At 39.9% G+C, this 23,807-nt stretch overlaps 1 protein-coding gene and 1 long non-coding RNA gene across 5 annotated transcripts in view; both read left to right on the forward strand.

Annotated features, from left to right (window-relative positions):
- The window catches only part of asic2 (acid-sensing (proton-gated) ion channel 2), a 422,593-nt gene that overhangs the window by 349,546 nt on the left and 49,240 nt on the right, over window positions 1-23,807 (forward strand). The gene's annotated exons all lie outside the window — the stretch shown is intronic.
- On the forward strand, window positions 2,457-15,187 carry LOC146519664 (uncharacterized). The gene is made up of 2 exons (XR_014873748.1): window positions 2,457-13,093; window positions 13,330-15,187. It is a non-coding gene; the product is annotated as an uncharacterized LOC146519664 (long non-coding RNA).

Here is a 23,807-nt window from a genome sequence, read left to right on the forward strand (position 1 = left end):
GGCTGAGTGGCCTGACACTGTTGTCCTCAGCGCTATGGTTCAAACTATCAGTCCAAGCCTCGGGGTTCAACACTGAAACAATATATACTCTGGCCATTTTTTTATCTATATATATAGCTGGTCTTCTGGCAGTTTTCTATCTGCAGTGTTTCCATGATAGACTTAAAAAAGCACCTTTCTTTTTTTTAGTTATTTAAATTATTTTTCTACCATTTGCAGGTCTTCTGTCTTCTTTTACTCTAAAGAAATACGCCAGGGATATAAAAAATAACCAAAAAATATAGTAGACAAGCTTTAAGCGTAATTTTTCACCACAAATTCTAAATTATATTTCTTGTTTTATATGGATCCCCCTTTATGCAGGACATTCCTCCCGCTTGTGCATCCTAACGTTAGATGGATGAAAAAACTCCGGCCTGCTTCCGACTGTTCCCGGTCGCCTCCAGCAAGCAGCCTGCTGTCGCTCACAATTTGAAGAACGATTTGTGACGGCGTGGCTATGCAGCCAGACAGGCTGAGTCGTAGGTACAGAATAGGTCTAGACATCCAGACACTCAAGAAATAAAAGAACACATTTAGAGACGATTGAGGAGAGAAGGGATATATTTTATTGATATTTTCTTTCTGTGTGGCTGGTTGTGTACACTTCAAATTAAGGGAAATATGAGTGGAGGGCGTTTAAGGGAGCATTGTGTGCCAGGCAAAGAAAATAAATCTGGAGCAAAAGAATCTGACATTAAATATTTTTTTCCTCCTCTTGTTCTTTTTGAAAAATGCACAAACTGCATTTCATAAATAGCCAAAGATCAAACTGCCTAAAACCACAAGTTCTGCTAAAACAGTTATGGAGTGATGTAGCACTTCACTTTCGGAAATTCACAGTGCAGTTTAAAGCCTTCTTGGGATTCATCACATTTATTGAGGCTACTGTAGTAGTAGCAAAAAGAGTATACAACTCCCACTGCCACTGTAAAGCATTAAACTCAATCTCAACAGAAATGCAATAAGCTCGGGGACAGGATGGACAGATGTGAGGCTAGAGGACAAATGGAAACCATAAAATTCATTAGCATTGGCTCTCGCCATCCATCTGCTAAAAGAAAATATAACCTCTCTGCACAATAAATGCATGGGACACTAAGAGACTTGGGCTGACCTAACAGAAGGTACTGAAGTGGCTTTTTGGGTTTCTTGCAGACAGTGTTGGGGAGTAACGGAATACATGTACCGCCGTTACGTATTTAAAATACAAAATATGAGTAACTGTATTCCGTTACAGTTACCGTTTAAAAAGGTGGTATTTAGAATACAGTTACTTTGTTGAAATAAATGGATTACACGGCGGTGAAACTTCCCTGTTTCATATTGTGGCGGGTCAGGACTGTTTGGGTTTTGTTTGACAGCTACGTTCTGTTGTTCCAGGCAGTGTTGCCAACTCCTCAGTAGGGAAAATCGCTATTGGTTGTCCTAAAAGTCGCTAGAAGTCGCTAAATGATGTCATCGCCTAATTTGAATAATTGGCCATGCTAATGTAATTGTAACCTACATTGTTGGAGAGAGAAATAACATCGTGGAAGAGACATAAAGTGAATTAAAAAAAACGTCCTAAATGCATTTAGAATTTATTTAGAACTACAAATTAAATTTCTTTTATTGTTTTTTAATGTCACAATTCCAACCCTGATCCTTTCCCCGGGCTTGGACCGACAAAAGTGACCCGAAATTGGCACTCTGGGAGAGTTACTTTGTGTGTGTGTGTGTGTGTGTGTTTATTAGTAGTTTTAAAACTTGTAATCCACAAAACAGCATAACAGTAAAATAAGATCTGACTGCGTTACAGTCAGTGCGGGAGCAGCGGCTTCAGTCATGCGCAATTCATTTGCAGTTTGGACGCATAGGTGTGAACATCTCCTGCCCTGATAGCAGCTGGGGGAGGACTATCCTCCGCCCATGAGGGCTTTGGCACGGGTGAGGTGCACCGTGCCAAAGCACCGCTGCTTGTTGAGAGTAAGAGCCATACGCGCTTTCACATCAAAAAGTCGACATAAATAAGTCTCCAATAACACCAGAAAGTGTCGCCAGATTTGCTAAGAGGGTTTGAAAACTCGCTAAATATAGCAACAAAGTCGCTAAGTTGGCAACACTGGTTCCAGGCGGCAGAGTTACGGTTGCCATGGTTACAGGGTGACGCTCTCTCTCTGCGTGTTTCCTGGGTGAGAGAGGCCTTTTTGTTGTTGTTGTGCTAAGCTAATAGGCAGAATGCTACAGGTATAGCTCTAAAGAATGTAGCATCATAGGCAGTGTAGTCCGTGCTGCTGGGAGAATGGACTGCCATACACGTTATGTGTCTGTGAGCGCGAGGAGGGAGAAAAAGGAAAAGTAAGAGCTGGAAGCATGCAAATATAATAATAACCACTGCAGCCAAGAAGAGTGCCTGACGAGCCCAGTTGTAAGTAAGCTATTAAGACATGACTGTACGCTGTGTTCCTGTTTTCCTCCAAAAACACGAACACGAATCTCTCGCTAGCAAAGTTGACCCAGACAACAAATTAAAGCTAGTTTTCGGCTACGAGCCCGACACAGAACCCACCTTATTAGCCAGAGGTCCCTTTACTACGGTTCGGAGCCGCGGACCTTCAGTAACAGTAATAAATCACAACAATAGTACATTCATGTAGTTGTAAACAGCATGATAATATATTAAGTAATCCAAAGTATTCAGAATACGTTACTCTCATTGAGTAATGTAATGGAATACGTTACAGAATACATTTTGGGGCATGTATTCTGTAATGGAATACATTTTAAAAGTAACCTTCCCAACACTGCTTGCAGATGACTAATTTTAACACTTTAAGCTCATGTGATAGAATTCACAGAGTTTTGGCCTAAACCGACACTTGTTTGTAGAGACTTTGAATATCACACTTTACCCAGCAACAAAAAACAAAATCTAATAAAGTCATATTTCATGTAGCCTATAAAAAAGTGTATATTAATGAGGTGAAACATCTTATTTTTTTACAGTTAGCATTCTCACGTGCTGTCAGAGCTGCCTGAAGTCAAACTTTTATTTCTGTGACATGAGAAGATGGCTTCATTATTGGCTGTTCAAAGAAATGCTGTAAGAAAGAGGCAATATGATTTCATGTGGATTTGAAATTCCATGTTAAACTTTTAGTGGGCTTTTTTTCCCTCATCTTTTTATCTCCTCTTTTTTGATCGTTTCAAGTGTTCCTGTGAGAATTTAGCGAGAGCTTAGTGTTGTGTGTGACGCTCTGTGTAGTTAATAACTTATGCAGCGGAGGTTTCTGAATGGGAGGTTGTTTTAATGATTTAATGGGCCATTCAAAGGAGTCATTCTACTGGGAGCCGATGGCGGCTATCGGAAAGATATGAGGCTGCCATTTTATAGCTGGAGGGGACTCAGTGGGACTTTTTTCCTCACGCCACGTTGTACCTGTGTTTACCCTGCATTTAGCTGTGCAACAGTTTTTCATGCTGCAAATTGAACATTGCACATTTTCTTGCTAAAAGAGCTAAGAAGACGTTTGCTTTGGCTTTGTTGCACATTTTGACAGCTCCCCAGAGAATTTTTTTCCTACCTCCCTTTAAAGACCTCCCACCTAGAAACTTTTGCTCCTTAAGGGGAAAGAATCTGTTAGATTTCTTTGTCACTTCTTCCTCCAGAGTTGAGCATGTCCTCTGTCTCATTCCTAAGCTCAGCTTTTGGAATAGCAAATGATTTGATACCTGAAGACCATTTTTGCACACAAATGTGGAGATTGAGAAAAGGTATGTGTGATAGCCTGCTGATTCTGCAATCATTCCAGGGTACCTGCTAAGTATAGGAAATGCCTCTGATAACATTCGAGTCTTGCACAAGTTTTGCAAGTAAATGCAAAGTTGTACATGTCATAGCAGGCAGGATTTGAATCTCCAGGTGGAAGCATGCTCGTAATATTTCCTCCTAAAAATAAGTTCACTGTATGTTCAAGATAAGCATGTTTTTGGAAGGACACACTGATTATAGCAGCACATCACATATTCGTATTTCCAGAAAATATGCAGATTGAGTCCAAAGCTTTTCTTTATCTGTGTAAGGAAGCATATCCAGTGCTGCTTCCCAGTTGAGTACCTCGCCAGAGAGCCCCACTAATCAAAAATTAAGTGTGATTTGTGTAGAAAGGCAGTCCCTGCTGCTTATAAATCTGGTATAACTGAAAATTGGTAGAACACACAGAAGACACCTGGATAATTTAACACATTTTAGGTATTTCAGGGGCATCTCTGAGAAATCATGTTTTTCCAGCAGGTTGATGTGGAGGATGGCTGTAGATAATCATAAAACTGAAAACATATTTTGTAAGCTCTATTTAAATCTGGGCCAAAATATTATGGGAAAATTGACAAATATGTAAAATTTTAATGCTGCTAATTAGAGTTTTTCCAACCAGTGCGAGCTGGGATGGGCTTCCAGCCCCACAGCAACCCTGGGTTGAATTGAATCTTTTGCAGACATAGGCTTGTAACATTTTCCATCAAAGAACCAATATGTTTTAATGTACCTTCTCAAAACCTGCACTGAAATTCAGTCAGCAAGGTTTCATGCTCCAACCGTGTGAGTCGTCTAAATCTAACTGTCTATTGAGAAAATAAATGGCCTTACCTTCTCGTGGAACACCAGATGGCAAAAGTCACTCATCCTACCGTGACGTGATCATACAGTAACCAGATCCAGTTGAGAGATATCCACAGTGGAAATTATGCCTCAGATGACCTTTTGGTACAGTGAAAAGTGATGTGTTTGGTTTTGACCTTTCATGATTTCGCAGTGATTCCATCCCATCGCAGAGGTGTTTTTTCCCCCCCCTTTCTTTTTCACAATAAAAGACAATCACAGAGTCTCCACAGTTCTGTGAAGCTGGACTCTATGTACAGTACATTAATTTGTTGACGGTCATTGCGACATCGAGCCGTAGCAGATATTAATCTTTGGTGGCTTCTCATTTGCTGCCGGGCCGCCTCGCTGGGCTGTCACTGAGTGTTCCTGCTTCACAATGAGCTCAATCAGAGAAGAGATGGACTGATTTCTCTCTACTTATCACTGCAGCTCGGCAGAGTGTGGCTGAGTCATTGCAGTTGGCTTGTATCATCAGTCACCTTACAGAAGGATTTTTATTCCCGTCAGAGTTAAATGTCAGCGACACCGTAGCCCAAGGTGCAACACTCACACTGGGAGAGCACTATGCCTATTGACATTCACCTCATCGGGGAGAACAATCAGACCATATCTTAGATGGTTCTTCACACCCACACAGATACTCGTCGGTGGCAAATGCTAGACTGTATTATCTGCGTGTGTAAACCACATAGTCCTCATTTTGCTCTGCAGGAGACACTCACAAGGGCTTTAAATGTTTCCTGGAATTGCACATTTCCCTTCGTGCTGGCAGTATTTTTATTCATGGCTTTGGTGTGAATCTTTCTTTGTCACATAGTCTCTAATTTCAAAGGATGTTTATCTTATCCTCTTTGCTGTTTTTTCACTCTTGCTTCCTCCTTTCCAATTCTTTTCCAAACCGAAGCGGCACTCAGCCACAGTGGGCGTGACGGGGCATTGAGCTCAGAGTGGAGGTGTTGATCTGCCGGCGACAGGCACTTTCACTGCAATCAGAAAGCCACGACAATCCTCACATTAAATGTTATGATACAGACCTACGGCTTTCAAATAGAAATGTGAAGGGAGGATGAGGGTGAAAAAAAAAGAGACAGCAGACATGGAAACGACCGAGGAGGAGTGAACAATAACCGGTTCTTTTCCCCCGTCTGCCTGTAAATTATTTTTCGGTTTTTATTGCGTTCGCAAAAAAGAAGTGATAGCTGTTTCTGAGTTACAAGATGCTCACTAGTTTATAAATTAATGGTCCCCAACGACTCCTCACAATGCACGGTCATTAAAAGTAGCATTTTACAAGGTAATTTATCTTCCTTGAAGATTTAAAGACCCGGTTGAGTCGTGAGCAAAGCCGGTGGCTCATCAGACGCGTCTTGCGGTCGTTTGCTTTAAATTCACATTTGATGTTGAAAGGCATTTTGTGGGGATCTCTGCATAGAGGCTGCAGTGTTTGTGTGTATTGGCATGGCTGCTTAAGTGTTTGATCAGACACTAATTAAAAGTCAATTAGCCTGCAGTCCATTTGGTGACTGACCTCTTTAAACACAGGAAGCAACGGGGATATGAAGAGCTCCCCAAGCTCATTATTTACCATGACACTGTCCCCATCCTTCTATTTACCGCTACCACGTACTGTCTGTCCACCTGCGTCTGTCTCTCTGTCTGCCTTATTATAGACCACAGACATAATCACATCTGAATTACACATGGGGAGCAAACTATCCTGTAACTACTGACCATCACAACATTGCTATTGTTGAGACGTGCATGCTCTAAAAAAGGCTTTTTAAGCGCCTCCACTCTCCACACTCTCTCGACTTTTCTCGATAGAAGCTGCTTTTCTCTTCGTCTTGAAATTGACGGGCCGACTGGGCTCTCCCTTTGGCTTTCAAGGTTGTATTGTTGCTTGAATGGCGAGTGAAATAGAGAACACTCAGTCAAAACCCTCACCACCATTTACCACTAATACTACTTAATGCTGCCATTTATTTTCCAGTTTGAGTAATTATTGGCTGCTGCAGTGGAAGTTGTCAGGAAAGCGTCACTAAATCCTGTTGCTGGATCAGAAGCTTGACTATCGGATCATTTATCTCTCTCCTAAGAGAGCCCAAAACCAAATGTTAAGAGATAGGCATTAGCAGCCTGGAAAGGTAAAGATAAATCTGCCACTGAAACCAGATTTAAAGGTGTAGTATCAGTAAATCTCAAGAGCAATTAGTAAAAAAAAGAAAGATTTGGCACGATTATAAAAGACAAAACCACTGATGTTAGCGTGAGCCAACAAATACTCATTAGAAGAATGTTAAAATAGAATTTCAGCAGTGCACCAGATCACAAAAATTCTGAGATAATTACTGAGTATCGTGCAAACACGATAAGCAGCTCATTTCTTTGTATTTCGCTTGCAAGCAGCCAGATGTTCTTGAAACTTTTTAAAGTTCTCCGGGCTTACTGAAGGTTTTTCAAAGCTCCGTTTTGCATGTTTGTTGCTTTTTCACTCATGTTAGGTTCAGTCCTTGAACCTGATCAGTTTCAGAGGGATATTTTTCTGTTTGCTGAGCCACGTAACACGGACCTATAAATCATTCAAGCACAAAAAAGGTCAAGCGATGAACCACAGGTGTGTCTACACATAACAGACATCTTAACAAGGAACGCCTTTTAAATTAGCAGCCTGTTCCCAAAAAGGTTTCCCTATTTCTTTAGTTGAAATACAAAAAAATGCCAGAGATAACAGTTTGACAAGCATAAAATAATATTTTTGCTCCAGCACATCAATTCTCAAAGAACTATTAGCCAAAAACTTGGCATATTTCAGCCTGGTTTGCATTGTGTCGTTAAAAAAGTTGAAATTGGAAGAGTGGCGGACAAAAGAAGACCTGGCAGGTCTAAAAAATAAACTATCTGCAGCAGATAAAGAGTATCTGAAGCAAGTTGTAATCCATGTAGTTTACTGCTCCTCACTGAGTAATTGTGTTTCTACTCAAAGCACTTGGAAACTTTTCAGTACCAGAAACCTCCCTGCAGATCATTATTGTCTATGCTTCCACTGCAGTCTAAAGATTTTTGTCGTACACATCGCTGTTTTCTAAATGACCAGATTACACCTCTGCTATCAGTCTTTCTTCTGATCTCTCTGTGTCAGAGCTGCAGGTCTGTGTCTCTGTTTTGCAGGTGGTATAGACACACAGAGTAGAGCATCCTCAGCTTGTGGTTACATTCACTAACATCTCTTTGTGTGCGTATCACCTCTTGCGATCTGTCTTTTTCATTTAAATGGGGGATACATTTGAAAGTTGCACATACATATAATAACAAACCATTTCTACAGTGTGATTTAACACAAGCAAATTGAACTAAAGATCACTGTGAGATGAGTGAGGCAGACTGGCTGAAGTGCTGCATGTAAGCTGCTTGAGAGGCTATAATGAGAAATGCTCAGTGTTGCAAGCCCACCCCCAGAGTTCCTGAACATTCAGACAGCACTACACCCGAGCAAGAACGTCCTGTGGGATAAAATAATTCCCCCAGAGCTTAATTCAGTCTTTGGTCCTTGTGATCAGTCCCAGTCTATGGGTGGGAAAAAGTTCTGTGTTGAAAAAGTGGCTGATGACTCACATCCAGTGATAAACCTTGACTAGAAATTATTGTAGTTTTTTTTAAATTGCCCCTGTACGAGATTGGTCGTGCTGAAAATTGCACTTCATCTCATTGCAAATATGACTGTGATATGAAAAATATCAAATTTAATTAAAACCACATAATATTATTAATTAAAGACCTCATAGTAGCATTTTGCCCCAATGGAGCACTTCGCTCTGGTAGTGCTGGCTTACTTATGGTTCCCAGGATATTTCAAAGTAGAATGGGAGGTAAAGCCTCCATCGTTCAGGTTTGTCTAGGAATATTTCAACTTAATTTTAAAACATGAATATTTAAATATGGAATGGTAATGAAAAGAATTAGTCTGATACATAGGCAGTCAATGTGTCAAAGTAAGCATAGACAATACACAATAAAATACTATATCTTCAAATTTATATTCCAATTCCATCTGTCCATCCATTCTCTTCCGCTGATCAAATTCAGCGTCACAGTGTGTATAATAGTGCTAATCTCCAGACCACCATGTTGCCCATTTTTTGCAGCGTCTGAATTCTAAAGTATGCAAATCATGCTTGTGTTTACCGAGCTGCCTGGGCTGTAATGGCAGGGGAAAACCAAATATTGGTTAGTCAGTTTTTTTCTGGCACTTGCTCACTAAGAATGGATTTTGTGCCAAGATAAAACTTTCCCTTTTTTTAAAAAAAGGAAATGGATAAAAGGAAGAATTTATTCCCACTTAGATTTAAAGGTCTTACCTGTTACATTCAGTATAATTTGTGCGATTGTATGCGTGTGCTAGTTTGAGCTTTTAACAGGTATGCACAAAAGAGAACAAAAGAGATTACAGTCACACAAAGGTGATCGAGTTTATTTTTATCACAAGTTGTGGAAAGTGTTTTAAAAATGGCTGAAAACTCATTAACAATGACTGACTTGCTTTTTTTTTTAATCATATTCTGAGGAATAAATTCCTGTTTAAAAGACACGTGTCACACAGAAAGCAAAATGTTCTAAATGAAAGCTACATTTTACTCATTAACCTCCTAAGACCCAAACTCTTCCAGAGCATGCATTTTTAATTTATCTTTGATATTTGGGCATATTGGGGCCCGATGAATGTAAAAACAAAGAATTACCAGATTTTTTTTGTTTACCTTATTTTTGTTTTTAAGAAAAATAAGAGCCACATATGAGGATATTCGTTTAAAATTTTGATAGAACGATATAACAGTAGCAGTATAATGTCCTTGTAAGTGGATATCAGGCCCATGTAGAGCAAAATTGACTATTTTGGTCTAAATAACCTTTTGGGTTATTTAGACCAAACTCAGGTCCTAGGAGGTTAAAAGAAAAAAATCAAAACATCAACAAGGTTATAAATAATCATTTGGATTTTCAATTATACTTTCGTCCCTCTAAGACGCTACTTTTTGTAAGGAGTAATTTAACAATCACAGCTTGGCGACCTTCAATTAGATGAAATATTCTAAAGACAATTCGACTGTTAATTCCTCAAGTGGTTTCTGGAAGCTGAATTAATTAAACAGGCCCTTCCTACAGATTATACGATCCACCTATTAAACTGTTCCCACCTCAGCATAATAGATTTGAGTACCAGTAACTGCACCAGCCAGTCCTTGGAGTTAATTTTGTAATCTATATTTAATTAGAAATTAATTCCATTAAATGTAACTGAGTGACAAATTAGTGTGGTGGTTAGCATTGTCCCCTCACAGCAAGAAGGTCCTGGTTTGCCAGGCTGTTACAGGTTTGGAAATGAGTGTGAGCCTCCATGATTGCCCGTCTCTGTGACGCACCCTGTACGGACTGTTGACCCGTCCATTGTGTGCCCCACCTCTTACCCTTAGTTGAAGAACGGTTAGGAGCCAAACATCAGGCTCTGATGTGTTTGTCCTCTTCCTCAGTTATACACTTTACAAACTGTCTCCCTGGCTAAAGCTCTGTTTTTTATTTTGTTCAATAAAGAGACTTTTTTGTCCAAAACCAGCCTAAAAGCTTTTGACAGTTTCATGCATGAGATGTCCTTAATTTCTCAGAACAAGAATACAGGTATGAGTTTTTACAAATATAATTGTTTTTAATCTAATAATCATCTAATAAAATCTAAAACAATCTAATAATCAGCATTTTAACATGATAAAGTCATATTAGGGTTATACAGTCTTGCAGTGGTTTTTAAAACACGCCTCTCTCTGCCGATGTAGATACAGTATTCTGTTAAAATGATTATTGATTCATTTATTTATTCCATATGTTACAAAGTGTGCACGTCAAACTTTTGATTGGTAGTTTGTGGAAACACTTTATTGAGAGCTTTAAATAGTGGAAACATGAAGCCTCGCCATATGTCCAGTGCGAAACTGTGCAAATCAGCCATTGTGATTAATTACAAGAATGTTTATTGATGGCATCTGGAGGATTGCATTGAAAGTCTGTTTTGTGCCCACATAAATTTGAGGGCTTGAGGGAGAGTTTGCATGTCCTTGTAAAAATCAGTGTTCTGATAAGGCCAAACATCCAAGCTGGTTGGAGTTTCCTGTTAACGCTCTCCGAGGTTGAAAGCAGGCTGTTAGTGCAGTTCCCCTCAGAGATAACTGGAAGAATTGGAGGACACTCCCCGGTGGTTTACAGGCAAAGAAAGTGAGAAGTGGATCAGCGCTTGTTATCGCTTCAGAACTTCACTTCAGCCTAACTTCTTGCAGGTCTGCATCAGGTAAAGATGAGCATTTACCGAGGAGTGCTTTCCATATGCAGAAAACCTATCAGAGCAAAGCCTTTGAAAGGTTGTGAAAAGGCTTTCATCGCACCTCCCATCCTGGCGTGACCCCGTGGGACATGTCGACTTTTAGGCTCAAGTTGAAACGCTTCATCAAGCTATTTCTCTTTGGGCAATTACAGCTGTGTGAGAATGGCTGAGAGCTCAGAATGACAACATAGCTGGAGGCAAATACCGCTACATGACTTTCCTTTATTAATGAAGCTCCACCCAAGAGGCTTAAGGTAGAGCAGGAAATCTACAAGGTGTTTCCACAGAGGTTTACTTTTATATATATTATTAATACTTGCTGTAATATTAATTGTTTATTTATTTATTTTGTTTTCAGTAACACCTGCTATTCACATGGTAAGAGGTTGAAAACCACTGCATATGTTATGTAACTCTCTAGTCCTAGCATCTTTCGCCACAAACTATATCGTACTGCACAAAAGTCTCTCGCATTGATTTCTTTTACTACAAAAACAGGAAGTTGGTGGAGGCATTTATGAAACACGTGCAAACATATTTGTAAATGGAATATGTAAGCCAAAAACTGTGTCTGGACAATTCTCAAAAGCTTGAAACTGAATAGTCGGTTGAACACCTTTATTGTTCAGTGCAGCCTGAATTCTCTTAGGAAAGATTTTTTTTTCAGTAGACTTCAGGAGTCGTTCTCCCAGTTTGGTGAAGGACATTCTGAATCGCTTCTTTGGATGTTGGCTGGCTTTTTGTTCTGTTTTCTGTCGAGATGATCCCACGCTGCTTCGGTATTGTTGAGGTCCGGGCTTTGGGGAGTCCAATTCATGACTAATAGTGTTCCATTGTGTGTATGCTTTTACTGCATTGCCAGTGTGTTTGAGATCGTTGTCATTCTGAAAAAGCAGAGCCTTTCCCAACCAGATGCTCTTGAGATGGTGGATCAGAATCTGACAGTCTCAACGACATCAATTTTGACCCACCAGTCATCATATGTTCCAATATATCAGTCTCTTCCTGTTGTTTTGATATCCCTTCTTTGTTTGTGGACAATAAGTCTCCGGTTTATTTTGCAGAAGTCGTTGGTTGTCCCTGGCGAGTAGTTTTGCGGTAGTGTAGCCAGCAAGATGTGCAAGTTTTCATTTCGGGTTGTTTCTGCAAACTTTCCTCCCTGAGATGTTTCAGGAGCAATTTCAAGGTGTAAATACCAATAAATAAATTATAAAATAAAATAAAAAATGAAGAGCATTCACACGGTTTTGCCTCTGTCCTGATTATAGTAATTATAGATAAACCTATCTAACAGTTGAACCCACCTCTGAGCCTGTTATTAACATTCTGTTCAGTGTTCAATGCCTTCTCACGTCTTTCTTACCAAAGGAGTAAAATTAAAATGTTTTTTTTATAAAAACAAAGCCAATACCTGCTAGAAAATTAGCCATTTCTCTTTAATAGGCAAATAACTTGCCTATTAACTGATTGTCCTTTGTGTTCTGTATGTTCTGTCTCACAGCCTTAGCACTTTTTTAACATGTCATCTATGACGGCACTTACAATAACCACGGATGTTTCCTCTCTTTCACATTTAGGTAATTGGGGTTAGTTATTAGCCAGCGTATGTGAGATACAATGATTAATGAAACAGACTGTAGAGCTCTCCTGCTGCTGTTTTCTGTCACTACATGTGTCCATTCATTAAATAAGGGTCATTTTAATGAGTCAACGTAGTGTTGTAAAACAGACAGAGAGAAGTGGATTGAAGAAATGCAGAGATGCATCCGAATACAGAAAAAGAATAATGACTTGACCTTATCTTTAAAACCTGCTCTGAATGTGGCTCATATTTGTGCGTAGCAGCAAAAGAATACTTTGAACACCTTATTCATGTTTTCAGATGGTTTGAGAATAATTTGCCCAGTGATGTTAGCCGGTTTTAAGTGTTAATTAAGCCAGTGCACACTGCTCCCCCAAACCTTGTTTAATACGGTGCTTTACATTTCACATAGAGCACCTGTTTTCTTTTTGATGTCTCAGATAAATGGCACATTGAGTATGTCCCCGTGTTTCTCTGAGTCAGTGTCGCGTCGTCCCTCTTGCTGTGTGGATCTCCCTGTGTCTCCCTTGTGAGTTTAGTTTGTGAGTTTAGTTTGAGTTTCCAGTTTAGTTTACTTTGTACGCCTTTCTCCCGCCAGCAAATAAAGCTGAGTTCTTTGTGTTTAAACCTTGTGCCTGAGTGTCTGCATTTTGGGTCCAACTCCTGCCTGCCGCACAGCGATACATGACAGAGTAGACTTGTATGCACACACAATACTAAACACTAATGCATCCCACACAGCTGCTTGTACCCCTTAAATTTTACACTAAGCAGGCGACCACATTTCTCTGCATACGGTCTCTGTGTCAGTAATGGGAAGCTCATTAATCATTCTCTTTGCCAGTAAAGATTATTATTCATCACACTAAGGCACTGCTCTGCCTACATGCATGAGTCAACAAATACATGTCAATATCAGCCAGTAGATGCCAGGTTATTATTATTATTTTATTTATTTATTTCTTGTTTATTATTCAGCCTGCAGGACTGGATCCAGTTAAATGTTGCCGGCAATCATTTTTCTCACTTTGCTTGAGCTTTGCAAAAGTAGAATGAATGTTAGTGTGAGAAAAACCACCTGCGCACCTGTCAGTGATGATAAAGGCGGATGTGTTGCGTTTTACCGTACACCAATGATAAATGCTGCACCATCAGATTTGCAATCCATATCAAAATCTCTGGGCCATATAGAATTGAAACTCGGGAGATTCGTTTACTTATGATAGAAATTTTAAAAAATAATAGCCGCAGTTTCAAAAAGCTGCCTTTTCTCTGCTAAATTGTATCCTTGCTTATACCAAACTTATTCCACCTCATTATAGACACTCACCTGATGCTGTGTCCTTTCAGAAGATCATACATTAATGATGTGTAACAGCGGACAGCATTGGCACTGACTTGATATTAATTATGGCCTGAAAAGGTTAAACTATGGAGGCTGAATTTTGTTTTGAGACCAAGGGTTTATTTGCACTAATCACATCTGGGGTTAAGCTATAAGTCATAAGTCATAACTTCCTGTTTTAAGTCTGAAATAATTGTTAGAGCAGTTGCGCCATCTGAGCTTAAGCCTTTTTTGTCTGCAATATAGTATACGCCTGTAAGGCTATACCCATAATACCAAGTTTGGGCGTAACAGATAACATTAGATGAACGTTGCCATTCCACTGGGCGTGTAAAAAATGAAGAGCTGAATTAGAGGCTGCAAATCTATTTAAACTTGATGTCACTTGGGGTCTGAGCCCAATTGTTTCAGGCTTTAACAAGTGCTTTCCCCTCCAAGCAAACCAGTAAATGCACTTTAATTTTCTCCAAAACCATCAATCGCTGTGTACTGATGTTCATATTTATATTTAACAAAGCGCCTTCTTTGCTTAGCATATACTATCTTTCAAGTTTTCTATCATTTTCTAATTCTACCCTGCTCACAACTATTATTTATTTATTTCCCTGTGGATTATTTTATGTTTAAGTTGGACTGCATGGCAGCCAGAGGGTTTCTATACTCTCTGTGCAGGCCTCTGGTTCAGTGTTGGTGACATTTCCATTTCCTTTGCTCTGGTCTTTCAGGGTTACAGTCTGTTCTCAGAACCAGCGCAGCAGCTAGTAAAGACCAGTTGTTGCAACTGGCGTTAAGTGCTTGAATATTCCATTTTTTTCAAAGCAGAATACAACAAGTAAATGTCACACTGAAATTCACAGGGCCACAAAGATGCACTAAGCTTGGGATGCTAGGCTTCTGTGACCTAAAAATGAAAGGTCAGTGCTTTCAGCGCTCTCAGTGCTGTGCAGAGCTGCAAACTCGCGCTTTAGTTTCCATAACTTCTAAGCAGACGGCTTTGGATCGTTAATTACGGCTAAATTATATTGTATGATGCAAAACCCAGTCAGTCAGTCAGAGAAATAGGCCAGTGTGGATGTTAATGTAGATAGAAAGGATGAATCTGTGGAACAGATGGACGTGTACATGAACAGATGGACTTGCTCTCCACCTCTGAGCATTCACATGTCTTATAGGGAGAAGCGTTATGACTTTGTACTACGTCAGCGTGGACTCAGCCAGTGTCTCAAGTTCAGCCGTCAGGTAAAAAAAAAAGAACAGAATCAATACCTTTGTGTATGTGTGCACAGAGATAGGAGGGGGATAGGTGCGGGAAGATATTCAAAGAGATTTCATTCAAATTCTGAGTTTGTCCTTGATTTAAGAGAGGTAATGGTGCGTGATGATTGCTTTATTTAGCGAAGGTGATGCACTGAAGGTGACAGTTTTTTTGTCTCTGTGAATATTTGTGTTTCTTGTCTTCATTGTCTTTTGGAGGTGAAACAGGTGTGTCTGGCTCCCTCAGTTTTTGGAAAGGCCAGCAGCTCATGATGGAGGCCCTGACATTTGTCAGTTTCTTATATGCTGAGGGTGGAAGCCAAGGGACTACTTGCCCTGTTGCTGACATTCTCTGGGACTGATTTTTTTTCCCTAAGACTGAACACGCGAGATGCTGTTCTGTTCATCAGTTGATAATGCCAGGGGAGCAGTTTGGATGTATTGATGTATTCGTGATGTAACTACATGACAGACCAGTGTTACCAATGGCTCTAAAGAACAAACCTAGCTCCAGTGTGAAGCTGTGAACTCAGAGACAGGCATATGAAAGTAGCACTAGTAATCTGTTCTGTTTTAACTGTTGTTTAAACTAGTTTTGCAGCCATTATTGTTGGAGCAGAACCCAATAAATCACACTGCAGAGAACTGAATGGAAATTTTTCACGCTGGCATAAACAGATTGGGGCAGATGTAGCGGCTTCAATTTGCTGTGGTTAATTATCTCTGGATACGTTCCTCAAAAAATTGTTTTTCTAGCGACTGGGGTCATTCCTGCTTCCTGACCTTCAAAACACCTCCCAGTAAATGAGGCATTTTAAAGTACATCATGCAGATTAGTAAGAACCAAAGGAGGAGCAGGAGGAGCAATAAATAAGTGGAACATTTGTTTGACTTTGTAAACTCACGTTGTACAAAACAAGGGGGTTTTATGTGTTTTTGGTAAATTAAATCCCAAAGGTTTCATCATGCTAAATACAAGCTGTGCTTAAGCTGCAGATGCTAACATTGATTCTAGGACAAAATGCTTAACAGTGGACGTACATTCTCTCTGAATATCAGCTTTCTGTCCCTTCAGACTCCAGCTTATGATCATTTCAGCTACTCATTTGTACTCATTTGACTTCATTAAAACCACTCGCACAGACACATACAGTGCATGCAAAAAATAGATTCTACCCACAAGTGCTCCTTCAACAAATCCACATGAGATGCTGTCAATGACGACTGGTTGACACATGTCATTTCGTTACATTCAGCCCACAATCATTTAATCAGAATTCATATTGCTGTGTTCTTCCACTAACTTCCTATTTGTAGAACAAACCACTATAAAAATGTCTTTATGTATTTGGCATATCTGTTCTTGGTGATTCCCAGCATCACATCTTTTTCCACATCATTTCATTCAATTTGATGCAGCTGAATGAGGCAATATAGACATTTCCTTTTCTTTTTCTCCTTCCCCCAGCAATGAACTTACAGGGAGCTTCCACGATGAGCGCTTATGTGATGGATTCTAATGCAGGGAGACATTGTACAGCTTTGACATATTGAAAATGCAAGATCAGCTGAACACATTTATGCAGATGGCTCACCAATTACACTTTAGCTGTCCATATCACTTGTCGTCTCACTGCTTCCTTAACTGTACCGCAGCAAGGACCTAGTGCTATATTGTTATTTGATTTCCCAGCTATGCAAATCATATGCTTCTCTTGCACATTTCTAGTCTCTCTATAAGGGATACTTAGTGCAACCTACTTTTATGAGTGCAGGGATTAGTAAGAGCATCAACCATAAAGAGAAGTGTCCTTCTCCTTTGATCCTCTATATGAATATCAAGCAGTTCTTTGTGAAAGTAAGAGCAGGTTATGCCTTGTGATTATTCAGGGATTACCCAACAGATTCTGGCCTCACCTTAAAATAAACCACCTAAACCCTGCCTTTTTAGTATGAAACACACTGAAAAGCTGGTAAATACCCAATGATCATTTTATTAGGAACATCATGAAGCCTTCCTTTGATCTGCATGGATATATACACAGTAGCTTCCACTGAAAGACAGATTTAGCCTTATGATACGGACACATATAGCCATTAGAAGGTACAAAGTTCTGTTTATAGAAGGTCCAGAATATACCACAGAATATTTCACAATCTCCATCACTACCACCAGCCTGGACTGGTAACAATCCAGGCTGGGTTCACGAAATCATTCTGAGCCCGCCATCTGCCAGCCTCAGCAGAAATCAAGCCTCATCAGACCAGGCTACGATCTTCAGCTGTTCACTTTGGGTGAGCCTATGCCTACTTCAGCCTCAAATTTCTGTTCTTGGCTGACAGGAGTGGAACCCAACATCGTGTTCTGCCATTGTGGCCAATTCACCTCAAAGCTCCAGCTATGTCAAATTTACATTACATGGTTATCATGGCTGGAAGACGTCCTGATATCAGTAACGCTGCGAATTTAGGAAAGAAGTCACAATATCAAAGGAGGAAACCGAATTATTATCAAGATGTAAAAATATCAAAATATGAAGGACATAAAGTATAAAAAATATCACTGACTATGCAGAACAATCATAAAGAAAGAGCAACATATTGCAATGAGTCAATCAGGCCAGCTTGTAAACAACTCTGGAACTGTAAACACACGTGTGAGCTAAGAATTAAATCTGCGGCAGCTCGTCCGTCTCCAGGGTTTTACTCAATGTAACAACAAGCAGCTGCACCTGTGTGAGTGAAGTTTAATATAACAGCTTTGTTGTGGGAAGTGAGCATTTCCTGCTTTGTAAGAAAAGTTGCTGCACCCACAGATAAGTTTATGGCCTTAGTAGTAGCCCCGATATTTTAGTCTGTAGTGTCTATAAGCTTCCTTAAGGTAGTTATTAAAATCTTGTTAGTTTTCATACTATAAAAGGACTCCCTGTATTATATTTTAAGGATATTACTATATATATTCTTATCGTTTATAATCCAGCATCAAGCATTTGCTCATTCTCCTCTTGTGTCTTACACTTATCCTTGAAACTTTTGGTTACTTGAAGGTTTTTGTTTTGTTTTGTTTTTTAAAAATGTCATTGAGGAGTTTTATACATTGCACTGCTGCCAGATGATTGACTGGTTGGATAATTGCATGAAGAGGCAGGTGAACTGATAAAACACTCAACAAGCATTGCTAATAAAAATGCTTGTTGAGTGGTTTCCCACTGAAATGTTTGTTTGCACCTTCTTGAAAAACAAAGCTGGTTTAAGAGGTTTGAATATGTCACCAGAAATGCTTGTCAGACGAATAGTTTGAGAAACTGCCTCTCCGTGAACCTTGCTGATCGCAGATTAGGGGGGTTTGTGTTCAACCCTCTATTTAAATCTCTGAAACCAGCAATCTGAAATCCACTTCTGTGATTGGTCAGGTGTTCGGAGGTTAGAAAAGGAAGCAATCCTCTAACTTGCTGTGTTGGTTCTATTATTTTTATGTGTGCTATCAAATACGACATTGTGAATGCATTTTCCAGGAAAGGCAGAGTGGAGCTGCACTTGTTATCCTCGAGCTTAAGTCATCTCTCGACTTCTCCATATATTGCTCTATTGGACAGTGGATCCTACAATCCTATGTTTTTTTAATGTTGTTATCCATTATTCATTGTTCAGCCTGACATTGTAGTTATGACAGTATATTTCAGATGTAGTAGCCATTCAATATCAACTTCCAGCTACATCCTGTAAGCACTCAATCTGCAGCACAGAGTTAATCTAATGTTGAGCAAACTCATCCCACACAAAGCTCTCACTGGCTCATCACCATTTGTCCTAGTGGTTTTTCTGGCTTCACTATAGGAATCCCTATTACTAATCCTCCTACAAAGCTTATAATGAATGAGCTTATCACCAACAGGGAGAAAGTGCTGTCACCACACCTGTTTTATTTATTTTTTAAAAATGTGAAGGGCATTGGTTTGAGGTTACCAGACTTACCGTGATCCCTTATGACCCACTTCTTTATGATCTTTTATTTGAAAGAAAAATGGTCTCCTGATCACCTACTGGCTTTAAAAAAAAAAAAAGCTCAAATGAATGGTTTAATACGTGTGTTCTTCCACCACTATATGAACTCGCTGGAAGTAATCAAAGCTGAAACTAGCTGCTGTCTGTAAACATCCGAGCCAACTTTAATGCAACAGAAGCGTTCGGTAAATTCAATCGTGGGCGTGTTCTCCCCTCCAGCACTGTATATTGTTTCTGAGGATGGCTTCGGATTGACGTACAAGTTGTCTGAACTGAGCAAGAGTATTCTAGAGGCTGAAACATAAAGAGCAATTCACAGTCGGGTCGTGTATGTTTGAGGCAGGTACTGAATGTTCCCATGGAGTTAAAATGTGTGAGTCTGCTGTATTGCTGATGAGCTCATTTCCAGGCCATTAGGGGCCCGACTGCACCGCTGTGACTGAAACAAAAAATCTGCCGTATTCTATATGTTTCACAAAATAAACTTGGAAGAATGGAAGAATATAATGGATCGTTTCAAAAATGATCTTTCTACACCTTGCAGATTTTATTCTTTACAAGTCAGCTGTTCAGCGAATTCTGATCATGAGCTGCTTGTTAGAAAAACACAATTTTCACGCTCCATTTGTAAGCATCCCCGTTGGTTACAGACAGCCTCATATTTATGTTAATTTACATGCTGATTGAGTAGCTGTGGGGAAACGCCCAACTGCTCAATTACTAACTTGCAAATAGATGGGTTTGGCATGTGGTTGATTATTATTATTTTTTCTAATTTTGCAGTAATTATAGTTTCACATAATACCAGGTATTACACATACCCCTGTGAAAACAATGGACTCCTCACACCATTGGCATGCGTTTTGTTTAATAAGGCTGAAGCAATGAGTTTAAAAAAAATCACCAGAGAGGCACTGATTTGGCAATCCCTTTTAGATTTTCTTGGACACTTTCCCTTGATTGATAATGAATCGCGCAAACCTGACAATACGCACAGCTCCTCCTGCCTTCTCTCTCTTAATTACAACCATACACACACATGATCTTTTAAATTAACTCCAAAACCATTAGCAGTCGCTGTGATCAGTGGTTATTTCATTTGGGTCTGTTATTTCATGGGCCAGTAACTTTACTGCACAGCAGATATGAAATGCTGCCCCAGCATGGCTGGAAGCTGCTGTCAGGTCAGTATATTAAATTGTGTTATCCCAGGGTCATCCTTCCCCATTTTCAGGGAAGCTAAGCCAAAATCACTAATTCATGTGGCAGCGTCTCTTACACAAAAAGGAAAAGTGATGTGTAGTGAAAGCTGTTTGCTCAACAGAGACTTTTTAGTTCTATTTTGGCCTGCTGTTCTTTTGTTTTTGACTAAAACAATAAAAACACCAACCTTGTCATTGTGCCAAAGCAAAATATTTCATTCACAGAGACTCTAAGACAAGAAAAGATTGAATCTCTTTCATATTTTCTTTGTGCTTTTATCTTTCAGTAGTTTAAGAGTTACTGGTAGACATCTCAGGGAACTAGGAAACACAATCCCCGTGCAGGTTGTAAAGAGGTAACCAACTGGCAGTCTGAATATTGACCACTATAAAAAAGATTTTTTTGAAAAACACCAGAAAGACATGCGAGACAAATTTGAAGTTGTGTTGTTTCACAGAGCTGTCTTTGCTTTTCAGAGGCAGGCATATGAACTCCGGGGGCTTCCTTAGAAATGTGGATTCACATGTGAATTGTTTGATGTAGTAATCCGGTACATTGATCCAGCAACTTTTACAATTAAACTCAGCAGGGATGTACGTCTTTGGCCAGTTTGGATATGTGTTCAGAGAGCAGCTCAGTCTGAGCGAGTAAAATGTACAAAGAATGCCCTTCAGCGTGTACCCGGGATGGAGTTTTTGTTCACCACATCGCACTCACTGGAAAATAATGTTGCTATTGGACGGGATTGCTAACTTAACTGCAAATCAAGTTGTAAATCAAATAAGGTATGGTTGGTATAGGGGAACTCGTTGGATAATTCCAACTACTATATATTTATGTATGGTTTAGTTTTAAAATACTTTGCAGCGCAATAAAGATAAGAATAGACAATTACAGCCATGCTAGTGACTGCACCATCTATCATTGTTATGTTACATTTCTCACAGTATTAAGATTGTGTTTGAGCTACAATGCTACATGTTCTTTCTTCTTTGTTAACCATGTAACCATGTTCTAGTTAACAATTAACTGAAAAAGTACACCAGAGATTGATGCGAATGACCGTGGCTCAGGGGGTTGGGAAGCGTATCTGTAACCGGAAGGTTGCCGGTTCGATCCCTGGGCTCTCTGTCCTGGTCGTTGTGTCCTTGGGCAAGACACTTTACCCTACCGCCTACTGGTGTTGGCGGTAGGGTAAAGTGTCTTGCCCAAGGACACAACAGAGGGGCCAATGGCGCGATATGGCAGCCTCGCTTCTGTCAGTCTGCCCCAGGGCAGCTGTGGCTACAACCGTAGCTTGCTTCCACCAGTGTGTGAGTGCGAGAGTGAATGAATAGTGACATTGTAAAGCGCTTTGGGTGCCTTGAAAAGCGCTATATAAATCCAATCCATTATTATTATTATTATGTTTCAGCAAGCATTAGACAAATTAAAGATGCCAGACTCCATGATAATGACAAAAACAGGTTTTATCTGAGGTAGACGTGAATAGTGTAACCGGTTTTATTACAGTCCATCCAATATTTTCCTATTTACAAAAAAAAAAACTAAAAATCAAAACCAGTTTGTGGTGCAAGATAAAAATGGCTCAGCACACTAAAATCATTTAATTTTTCCTTTGGTGACGGTGAATATGTGATTATCTTTTCTTCGTTGAATCTTGCATGTGAAAAACATTTGCATAACAAGCCAAAGATCACTTGTTATATCCTCGGAGGAGACAAAAGTCCTTTTGGGAATTGTTTCATGAACGCATGGAATACAAATCTGTCACATCAAATATGCAGAGCCACCCGCTGTGGAAACCCTTTGTGTATAAGAGAGCAGCAGAAAGTAGTTTCCCTTTCTCCAATGTCAAAGTCAGAACTGATAAATACTATCCGCCAGTTAAACTCCACCCTCTTTTTCACAATTCTTGTATTGTAAACGGTGATTTACAGATTAATCAAAGTAGGGTTTAACTACTTCACTAGTTTAGCAATCTAGAAAAACGTCACTCCAAGGCGTGTTGTTTTAAGCCCTTTGGTTGCCATTAAGAACCTTCACTGGATACCATCCATCTGCCCATGCAAACACCAAGAAGGTCCAGGTCAGGTCAGGTGGGGGCAGTGCAGATGCCTAAAACTCCCTCTCCCTGGCCACCCTCCTTGGTTCTTCTATAGAGAGACCAAGGCAGCCAAGAGATCTCTGCAGGGTGTCCTTGGTCTGCTCTGGGACATCCTCTTCATCAGACATGTCTGGAACACCTCATTTGGGAAGTGCCCAGGAGGCATCCTAGCCAGATACTCAAACCACCTAAACTGGAAGCTGTACTCTGAACAAAGCTGAGCCTGGACACCATTGGAGGAAGCTCATTTCAACCACTTGTGACTGCAGCCTCATTTATTTGGTCACTTCTACATCTTGTGACCATAGGTGAGGATAGGAACATAGATTGACAACCTAATTTTCATGCTCAGCTCTCTCTTTGTCACAACAGATGGTTGCAGCTTCCGCATAACAGCACATGACACATAAATTAATCTGTCAGTCTCCTGCTCCATTCTTCCCACGCTCATGAACCCTGAGAGGTTGAAACTCCTCTACTCGGGGGAACAACTCATTCCCAACTTGGAGTGGGAATTCCACCCTTTTCTGGCTGAGAACAGATTTGTGGTGCTAACTCTCATCCAAACTACTTCACACTCTGTTGCAGACTTCTCTAGTGCAAGCTGGCGATCTCGTGTCACTAAAACAAAAACAAATAAACAAAGAAAAACATCATCCCACATCACCTGCAAAAATATGAACAGAATAGAGAGCGAGGACGGCCCTTTCAGTGTCAGATCTTGGTGGAATGAGGTTAAGCTGCTGCCAGGTCCTACATGTGCATTAATATTGTCTGCCTGAAGATAGAGCTCGTGTCCTTCACACTGAACAAAATTGTTATTAAAGGCTCTTCTTGACATTCTCGAAATTGGAGTATCCAATCTTCAAGGCCAGCTTTTGATGAAAAAATTCTAATCTTAGCAATGCATTAAATGTGACATATTATGCTCATCTCCAACTTCATGGATTTATTCCTGGATGTTACTAAAGTAGCTTTGCATGATTTGTGTGCTAGTTTAAAATAATGCTTTTTTACTTTGATAATGGGACTCAGAGCAACTCTTCAGTTCTACCCCTGTCTTCTGTTGGCTACCCTCTACCCTTCTCATTGATCATAAACATCTAAAAGTGTTTTTTTCCTAATATGTCATAAACTAAACATTTAGAACAATCCAGACCCTGAGATTTCAGCTCATATGTAGATCTGAACATTTGAAATGCTGACCTTCAATTGGAGTTTTCAGCATTATGTGTGTGAGGTGTGAGTTTGAGTGTGCAT

The sequence above is a fragment of the Neolamprologus multifasciatus genome, chromosome 4, assembly GCF_963576455.1.
Source record: "Neolamprologus multifasciatus chromosome 4, fNeoMul1.2, whole genome shotgun sequence".
Taxonomy (NCBI): Eukaryota; Metazoa; Chordata; class Actinopteri; order Cichliformes; family Cichlidae; genus Neolamprologus; species Neolamprologus multifasciatus.